Below are 9,774 nucleotides of genomic sequence, written 5' to 3' on the forward strand. Positions count from 1 at the left end.
CAGTTAAATGTTTTCCTTTACACGGGTTGCCTGGGTCATGGTGTCTCTTTGCAGCAATGAAATCCTAACTAAGACAATAAACATTAAGATTTGAAATGTGTCGCCCCAACACAACCCATGTCACTCTCAAGAAAGGCTGCTGTTGAAGATGCCTGTGTCTCAAAGTGGACACTCACCAGCACAGGTGAAACCGGGAAGAGACGCCAAAGAGCACCAGGACACCGGGAGACCCACGGGAGCACAGTGAGCGTCCTTCTACCCTGGTCCCTCCCAGCACCCATTTCCTCGGTGCACAAAATCCTTCAGGAAAGAACAAAAATGGAAGGAACAGTCCCAGGGTTTGAAAATGCATTCTGTGCCTTGGCTTTTCTTTTGCAATAAGTTCAAAACCAAGATGGAATTTTTTTTTTTTATCAAAATATCAGTATAAAAGAAAGAAAGGAAAAAATAGGGCTTCTCCCCTGGGCTCTCAGAAGGGCCCGCAATGGCTGTTATGGTAAATTGCTCACCGAAAAGGTATGTATGTGTCTCACCATTTCAAGAACAAAGCCACAGCAGCCTTTCCTCAAGGGAAATCACAGGGGGGATATGAGTAGATCACAGCGCACAAATAACATCGCAGCCTCTGGAAGGTTTCTGAGCATCAACACAAGTGACACGCCAATACGACTGTTGAAAGCATCGGGGTCTAGTCTTGAATAACGGAAGAACAAGGAGAACGATATAAACTGCAGTGTGGCACGGCTGCATTTTCATCTATTGTGGTCAACTTCTCTCCATTTCTGCACAGATATTCCAAGAATCCCACTGGGAAAGCTCCCTGAAAGCTACTGTTCCCAACTTCCAAGATGACATGGTCTTCGCCTCTTAGAAATGGCCACGTTACAAATTTCCATATGAGACGTTTCTAAGGCCACGTGTTCAGATGGCTGTGAACATAGCTTATAACGACGTACACTAATTGGGACAGGGGATTTCCTGCCTGAATGAAGATGGGTGACAAGTGAAGGGAGCAGACATAATAGATACTAGAATTCATTCCTCATGGACCAAAACATGTCTCTGCCTTTAGTAAGAATATTGATGTGGAAAACAAAAAACAAAAAAACAAAAAAACAAAACTTAAAAGACCCCTGACTCTCATGCACTCCCAGCGACTGCACAGGAAATTGCAGAGAACTTGAGTTTCATCCACCAATGAACGCATTATACTACCCAGAACAATGCTGTTGACGAGAATCACAGAGAAATCCCTGATCGATGCACAAAATAAAGGAGGCTTTATGGCTCAAAACAGAGAAATCCTGGGGACCAATTCGAGGGAGGGTTTCTAACAAACAGGCCAGCGAATATAAATGCAAAAGGAGAAAAACCAGAATAAGACAGAACAGAAACACACTTAACTCACACGGAGGGGGGAAAGCTAGGCAAAGAAGCAGTAAAAGGAGACGGCGATCATCTTGGTACCGAGCTGACGGTGACGCTGTACTGGGAGGGGCTTGTAAACACTGCCACGCAATAGACGCTGGCACAGTTCATAGACGCAAGCATGAGAAGGGGTTTGAAAAGGAGACAATTTTACCTCTCAGCCTACAGTGATTTTTTTTTCTAGCTTAAAAATCTCACCACCATGCCCAGTAATTCCTTTCAGCCGCCTATTTAGAATTCTACCTCTATGAGAAAGAGGCAAATGAAAAAACAATTCATTCGAAACTTAAGTGGATACGGTAGTTCCTCAGTGATCCTGGTGCAAGGATGGATGAGACAGGACCCCAGAACACACGGCTGACTAGAACACCTGAATGCGTAGGTTCAAGTGAGATAAATTCAACATTCAGCAATCAAAACGAGGCCTGATCTCAACCTGCGGTTTCTACACACAACACACACACTTGCAAACATACTGCAAAAGCACATGCAAACTTGCACACACAAATGCTCCTAGTAATTTGAAAGTGATTCTTAAGGGAATGCATTATGGAAGACTCAACAATTATCCACAACTAAATCAAATGGATGATGATGATGATGCTGGTGATGATGATGAGGACGATGACAAACCTGAAACATCAAGAACAGCTTAGATTATCCTGTTACTTAAGAAGGATGGTGTACAATCGTGGTGTTGCAATGCCAATCCAAAATAGTTGGGTAAAAAAAAAAAGAATGACAGTAGTGTTAATACGCAATCAGAAATATAGGTCAAACCACACGTATCCTTTACAAGTTTATGGGGTACAACTGAAAACTTAAAATCTAATCAAGTGCTTTACAGGTACAAAGGACAAGATGCTCTCCGATCTGTATTTAACACCATGTGGAGGGATTCAGCTAGAGTATATCTTTTATGTACCTTATGCCAAATGCATTATATTCCTTATGTTCTTCTCCTATAAAACAGACAAAAAGGCACTAGCTGACAGACTTTAGAAGATTTAACCAAAGTCTCACAAATGACTATTGGGAAGAGACAGGGATATCAGAGATGAGGAGGAAAGGAACATATTATCTGACAAAAGAAATTAAAGAGGATATGTAGCACTAAGGCAGAGTCATTCCAGATAGACTGGAAGAGAAGGAAAATATCACACCAATTCACGAATGAGGAGCTTTCTGCTTTTCATCCTTACCTGGAGTTCTCCTGAAGTCTTCCGGTCCTGTTCACCCCTCAAAGACACCTGCAGGTCAGGAGGACGGAGTCTGTGCCTTCCTTGTACATCTCTAAAATGGTTAGGAACCTCTCCCCCTTCTTCCTAGCTCCTTCTCTTAAAAATGAAATTAGTGTGTTTGTTTTTGACGTACGTGTATCATGTGTATGATGTATTAGTGTGTGTGCACTTGTGCATGTGCGTGTGCCTGTGTATGTATGCATGGACATGCCATAGTTCACATGTGGCGGCCAGAGAGCAAGCTTAGATGTTGGTTCTCACTGTCCACCCTGTTTAAATTAAGGTCTTTTTTGCTTTTTTCTTTGTTATACTGCACATACCAGGCGAATTGGCTCAAGGACCTCCTGTCTCAAGTTCCATCTCACCACAAGAATATCAAGATTTTAGATATATGCTACTGCCCACAGCTTTATGTGGAAAATCAAACTTCATACTTGTGCAGTAAAACACTTCACAGACATTTCCTCAGCTCTCTTCTTCCTCTTTGAACAGTAATATTTAGACTCCTGGCTCCAATCACCAATTAAAAGTATGGCATGGTCCCTCGGATTAATAAATTTTACATTCAATGTATGTAAGTTATTAAAAGGAATAGTTTCTCAAATCTGTGATACTACATCTTAAGTTACTGTGGTGTTTTTCCTTGTTATTAATTGTTTCTGAGATTCTCTCCATCACCTCTACAGCTCTACAGCTCAGCATGACCTCTACAGTGTCAGCATACATTCGTGATCATATCCAAAGCCAGTATTTCAGTCACACACCTCCGTGATTGGATCCAACTCCACTAAATTTAGCAAGATGTCCTGAAGCAAGTTGTTTAATGTCTTAATTTTAATCCATTTTCAGATTTGATTTCAGCTCACACTGCTATAATTAGAATTAAAATGAGATAATCAAAGGACCACAGTTTGCCTGTCACCTAATGTGTATGAGGCTCATAATAGTTAGTTTCTCAATCTCTGTTCTCAGATTGCATGGAGTCTCCTAAACCATGCAATAGGAGCCAGGCTGACAAGTGTGTGTGTGTGTGTGTGTGTGTGTGTGTGTGTGTGTGTGTGTGTGTGTGTTTTTTAGCAGCACACTTCCGATGAAAGACAAACTCCAGTGGTTAAGGATGCTTGGTAAGGTAAGGTGGGAGCTTGACCATTGTACAAGAACATCTTATGATGGAAAAAACAAGGCCACAGAAGAAGCCCTTAACCAGCAAGGGGTGCAGTGATGTGTTATGAGTGTCAAAAGCAAAGGGGACAAGTCTGCTGTTTTGCTATTGAGATATGCAACCTTCAGGAAAGGCCATGCTTCCTAGTAATTTAATCTGAAAGATAAAAATCACGACTGAAAAGCTTTCCTGCATTGGTAATGGAGAAACATTTCTACACGCTAGCAAGGTCTTCATGATAAAAGGCAGGTTTTCATAAATATGAGATCAGGAGAAACAATTATCAATCAAAGATAACCCCACGATACCTGTTTGAAGTGAAATTGGAGGTCAGCGTAGACCTGAAACAGAAGAAAAGTTGCATCATCCCTGCATGTTCAAGGAACTCGACAGTAGACACTCCGTCCTCCCAGAGCTTCAGCTGTATGTGATTTTGAAACATTAATGATTTAATGTCTGCCAGACAAAGAAAGAACAGGGTTGTCAAAAATCAAAGACAGATACAACTGTATCATCAGCATAAAAATGGGGGCTGACATCATAATGATAAAAAAAAATCAGTCCAGAGCAAAAGTATGCAAACTAAAACCATGACCCAAAGGATAATCTCATGGTGTGTTTGGAAGAATCCAACTGGCAGTTGGTGCAAACAGAGGAACATGTAACATCTGATTGCCAGAGAACTGGGAGTTCACAGAGCACTACCCTCCTCCTCCTGTGCTCATTTACTATGAAAATAATATGCAATATTCACCCAAATTTATTCTCTAAATCAGAACTATATACAATTCCTCTGTAATGCAACCTATAGGTGTGTGTGCAAGTTTAACCAAATTACCAAGCCAGAACCACCTGGGCTGTTTGGGGGGAAGGGAGGCGTAAACAAATTCTCACCCAGACTCATCATTTTGCTAATGTCATTTAAGACCAGTGCTCTGGATGTTCCAACACGCGTGTAGTAACTCACTGAGCATCTGTTGCACAGGAAGCCGGATATGTTCTATTGAAGAACAAAACATCTAAATTATTAGCTGCTACTAGACTGTAAAAAGCTTACTAAATAATTAATTCCTTTAGAGCCTGGTTGGATTGTATTGAGTCTCAACAATCACCAGAATGTATCCTCCCATACAATTTTTTTTTGTCTAAGATTATATAGAAAGTTCAGTAAAATTGGGATAAAGGTAATTTATATTTTAAAAATTCCAGAAATAAAAAGAAAATAAAAATATAATGCAACAAAACCTCTGGAATATATTCTGACAGGTGCAACTGAATGTGTTTATATATCTATTCACTTGTATGTATATTTAACAACAGTGGTTAAAAAGGAAGAGTCCCTGTGAATTTGGACAGAGGAGATGGGCACCTGGAAGGAGGAGGAGGAGAGGGAGAAATGATATAATTACACATTTTAACCAAATAACAACTGTAATAAAGTAGTTTTACAAATAAAGCTTAAAGGAACAAAAAGAAAAGGATGGGGAGGAAAAGAGGGAAAGACAGAGAAGTAGGGAAGGTAAAAGAGCAGGAGAAACGAGCAGCAGCTGATCTCACCTCTAAGACCTAAGGGAAAACATCAAGGGGTGTATGTGCGTGTGTATGCGTGTGTGCATGTACGCAGTGTGTGCATGTGTGGTGTGCTTGTGTGTATGTGTGTGTGTGTGAGAGAGACAGAGAGAGAGAGAGAGAGAGAGAGAGAGAGAGAGAGAGAGAATCACACTTGCCATTAGTGGGAGGCTATCACTAGTTGCTGTAACAAACATCCCCAGCAGTGACTTAATACAATAAAAGTTCATGTAAAAGTTTGTTTCTGCTCAGTTACATACCTAGATTGGTCTCCTTTAAATGGTAACTCAGAGACCTATGTGGTCCCATATTCAGACTGTGCATCTGAAACCTGGAGATGTCTAGCTCCCCCAAGGTAAAGTGACCATAGCATTTTACATCAACACTGAAATGACAAATACCAATTCCACTTACATATCCTCAGTCAGAGTGATCATAACCTCTCAACCTACCCAGAATATGTTTTTTTGCACATGGGTATAGAAAAGAAATCAACAAACCAGACTTGCTGTGAGTCACTATATAATCTATGAGTAGAAAACAAAACTGTATCAGGATATCTATGCCTTTCTTCTCTGTAGTGGGGAGAATTAAAGACATGCACTTGAGTATTCTAGGCAATCTCTTTACTGCTTTGCTACATCCTCAACCCTCAAAAGCTGCATCAGAAACATAGGACTTCAGCAAATGGAAGAAAGCCCTTCTAGAAATAGGCATACACACGATCAGAAGCTTTGTGATATGTGTAGTATATACTTTAGGACAAAGGGTTAGACTGATCTGGTGAATTTGGTTTTCTAGTAACCAAAAATTGTGAGCGATAATTAGATTAAGCAGATTTTTATTATATTTTTATTAGCTATTTGGTATTAGTAAAGAGTTTTACTTTTCCCTATAGATAATAAAATAGGTGTTTTTTTCTTCATATCTCCTGGCTAAAAAAAAAAAGAAGAAGTAAAGTGAAGTGTATTAAGAGGAGCAAATGCTGGCAACAGGAAGCCAAGCAAGATGGCCAGAGTTGGATGCTAGGTGCGAGTTCAGTGCTCAACCGTGTGTATTGGGTTAGAAGTCTATCAGGCTTGTGTTTCAGATGATTCACCTAAAGTAAGGAAAGCAGGACCTACTGCATAAGAAAGCTGTGTGGATTGAGTTCCAAAATGTGGGACAAAATTGAAAACAACATCAAAAACATGAAAGCAACAGTTAAAACATAAGATGTCGACAGAGTAAGTTTTGGGTTGAAAGTGTTGTGGATTGGATGGTGTCCCTATCGGTTCACCCAGGTTCCTGCCTGGCCACAGTAGGCAGTCTCCTCAGGCTTGTATCTCCAACACTGTGAGGCACAGCTAAGGAGACCGCATTGATTCTTGGGTATCTCCCCCATCCTAGGTCTCTCTATTCCTGGAGATGCTCCTACCTTGCCCACCCCAGTCAATTGCAAATTTCCATTCATTCTCATAGGTATCCAGCCATTCCCCTGTTCCTCCCCACACCAACCCCCTAACCCTTCCTACCAACTCCTTCCCTCTCCTACCCAGTTCCTCCTTCCTACAAGAAATGCAGGGTTGGGGACTGAGGGAATGGCCAACCTAAACCCTACCCAACTTGAGACATAGCTCACAGGCAAGAACCAATCCCTGACACGATTAATGATATTCTGTTATTCTTATAGTCTGGCCACTGAGAGGCTCCACTGTGTATCCCCCACCAGCTGACTCAGACAGATGCAGAAACCCACAGCGAAACAATGATGGAACTTGGAGACTCTTATGGAAGAATAGGAGAAAAGATTGTAGCCCTAAGGGAATAGGAACTCCACAGCAAGACCAACAGAATCAACTAGCCTGGACTCTTGGGGCTCTCAGAGACTGATCCACTAACCAAAGAACATGCACAGGTTGGACCTAGGCTTCCCCACACATATGTAGCAGATGGGCATCTTGGTCTTCATGTGGATCCTGGACAACTAGAGCTGGGGCTATTGCAAACACTGTTGACTGTCTGTGGGATATATTCTTCTAGCTGGGCTGCCTTGTCTGGCCTCAGTGGAAGAGGATGTACCTAGCCTCAAGGAGACTTGATGTGCCAGGGTGGGGTCCCCTGTGTATCCCTCACCTACTCAGTTGAAGGGATGAGGCATGGGAGAGGGATTGTGGGAGGGAGTGACTGGGAGTGGTGCAGTGAGCAGGATGTAAAGAAAATAAGTAAATAATAATAATAATAATAATAATAATAATAATAATAATAATAACGTTTAAAAACATAAGATGTTAAGCATGGCACTACAGAAATGAAAACAACAGTCATAATACAAAGCATAAGTTGAGTTGACAAGATTTGAAGACAAAAAAGGCATGAGATTTTGTTTTGTTTATTTGCCTCTTTCTCTCTTTCCTTCTTTCTTTCCTTCTTTCTTTCTTTCCTTCTTTCTTTCTTTCTTTCTTTCTTTTATAGACAGAATCTCATCTATGTACCTCAGGCTGAGCTCACAAGCATCCAACCTCAGCCCTCTGAATGTGGGATTACACAACGAGCCACCACATCCAGGTGGGAGAATAAATTAAGAATAGAGAGGAATCAAGATAACCTGTAAATTTTGTAATCAAGGGAATGATGCTATTGCTGAAAGAAACAGTTGAGTGGGGGTGGGAGGGACACGCTTTGTTTTAGATGACTGTATTTAAACTGAAGCTAAGACCTCAGTAGCCTGTTCAGAGTCAGAGAGGGGCCAACCAAATAACATTCAGGCCAATTTGAGATCAGTTCTCCTGGGATCAGACTTAAAACCATAAAATTGACCTTCTAGTCACTTGACTGATTTATTTTCTTCTTTCCCGAATAGTCACAAAATTTTAAATATCAACACCAAAAAAAAAAACCCTTTTTAATTGAAAGAAACAGCCATGAAGCAGAATTACTTAAACAGAAAACCCAACGAATGCCCAAGCTTTGCCTGAAATAGGAGACCTGTGCTCCTGTATCCAGATCAAATACACAGGAGTTAGGCCACTTCTCAGGACTTTCTAGAACCACAGTGGCTCAGAACTCATCATAACCCAAGGCCACCCACTTCCCCAGAGTAGTTTCCAGTGCAGATGTGCCCAGGCCCGCTTGTATTTCTCAACTTTCTCTGGCTGTCAGCTTTATTTCCTACATGCCCCAGGGCTGACAGGAGGGTGACAAAGGGAGTTTGTAATCCCTGGGACAGTCACGAGAACAAAGCTGCACACCTTGGGATGGGACAAAGCGGCACACCTTGGGATGGGCAAAAGTTCTCAAGTGTATACCCACTGCTTCCTGGAAACTGCAGGTTATGATAGAACCTGGGCTGGTGGACAGAAGCACAGGTTTGAGAGTAAAACCACTTCAATCAAATGTAACAAAAGGAAGCGTCAGAGGATTTTTGCAAACTCTGTTAAGAATCCAAATTCCAGAAACCTCAAGCAAATAAAACTTTCACAGCTATTTGTGCCTCAGGCTTATTTCCTAATTCAGCACCGTGATGGGACTGGAGTTAGTGAAAGCCTACAATGGAAACATAAAGTACAATGCAAATTGATCTCACATGGTGGCTAGTTCATCTCCTAAGACGTTTGCAGAAAGGCTCTTTCCACTGACTCCAGGGATTACTTATAGGGGTGCTTTGCCTCAACCTGTGAAAGGACTTTGTGAATACAAAGCAAATGATCATCTTAGAGGACAAGTAACTGAGCCAAGCTGAATGGAGGATTTCACACAGAGGCTGCAACAATACAGGCAATTGCCTCTTCCACCTTATAAACAAGATGTAGAAAAGAACAGCTTGCCAGAGCAGTGTATATATTCCTAGGAGAGGTTCGCTCAGCCTTTCAGCATCCTCTGTGAGAGTCATTTGTGAGATGCATATGTCCTGGCGCGTGCCCAACGAGAGGTTTGTGCTGAAACATGATTTAGTGGGATTGAATGATAGCACATTCTGAATAGGCCCAGGCAGGAGTTGTAAGGAAAGTAAGGAGCACTATTCATGGTGGTCTAAGGTAGACCAGAATGATTCTGTCCAAGTCACGCCAGATTAGGCGAGGCAGAGTTGCAGCCAAAGAAATAAATCATACACCATCACCACAGCCAAAGACAGGGATCCTGCTGTACCACATTTAGGAGAACCCAGGGCTGAGTACTAAATGGGAAATGACCCCAGACCAAGCATCTTACAAGCTAACTAATGAGTGTCCTGAGCGTCAGCTGAGGACACTGGGGGATGGGGCCAGGGTTTATAACTATCTTCATTTTCTGTAGGTACAATGAAATATGTATCAGTCACTTTCACATTACTGAGACAAAACACCTAAGAGAGCAAAATGTTATTTTTGCTCACAGTTTCGGAGAGCTTTGGTA

This window comes from Rattus rattus, chromosome 13 (genome assembly GCF_011064425.1).
Source record: "Rattus rattus isolate New Zealand chromosome 13, Rrattus_CSIRO_v1, whole genome shotgun sequence".
NCBI lineage: Eukaryota > Metazoa > Chordata > Mammalia > Rodentia > Muridae > Rattus > Rattus rattus.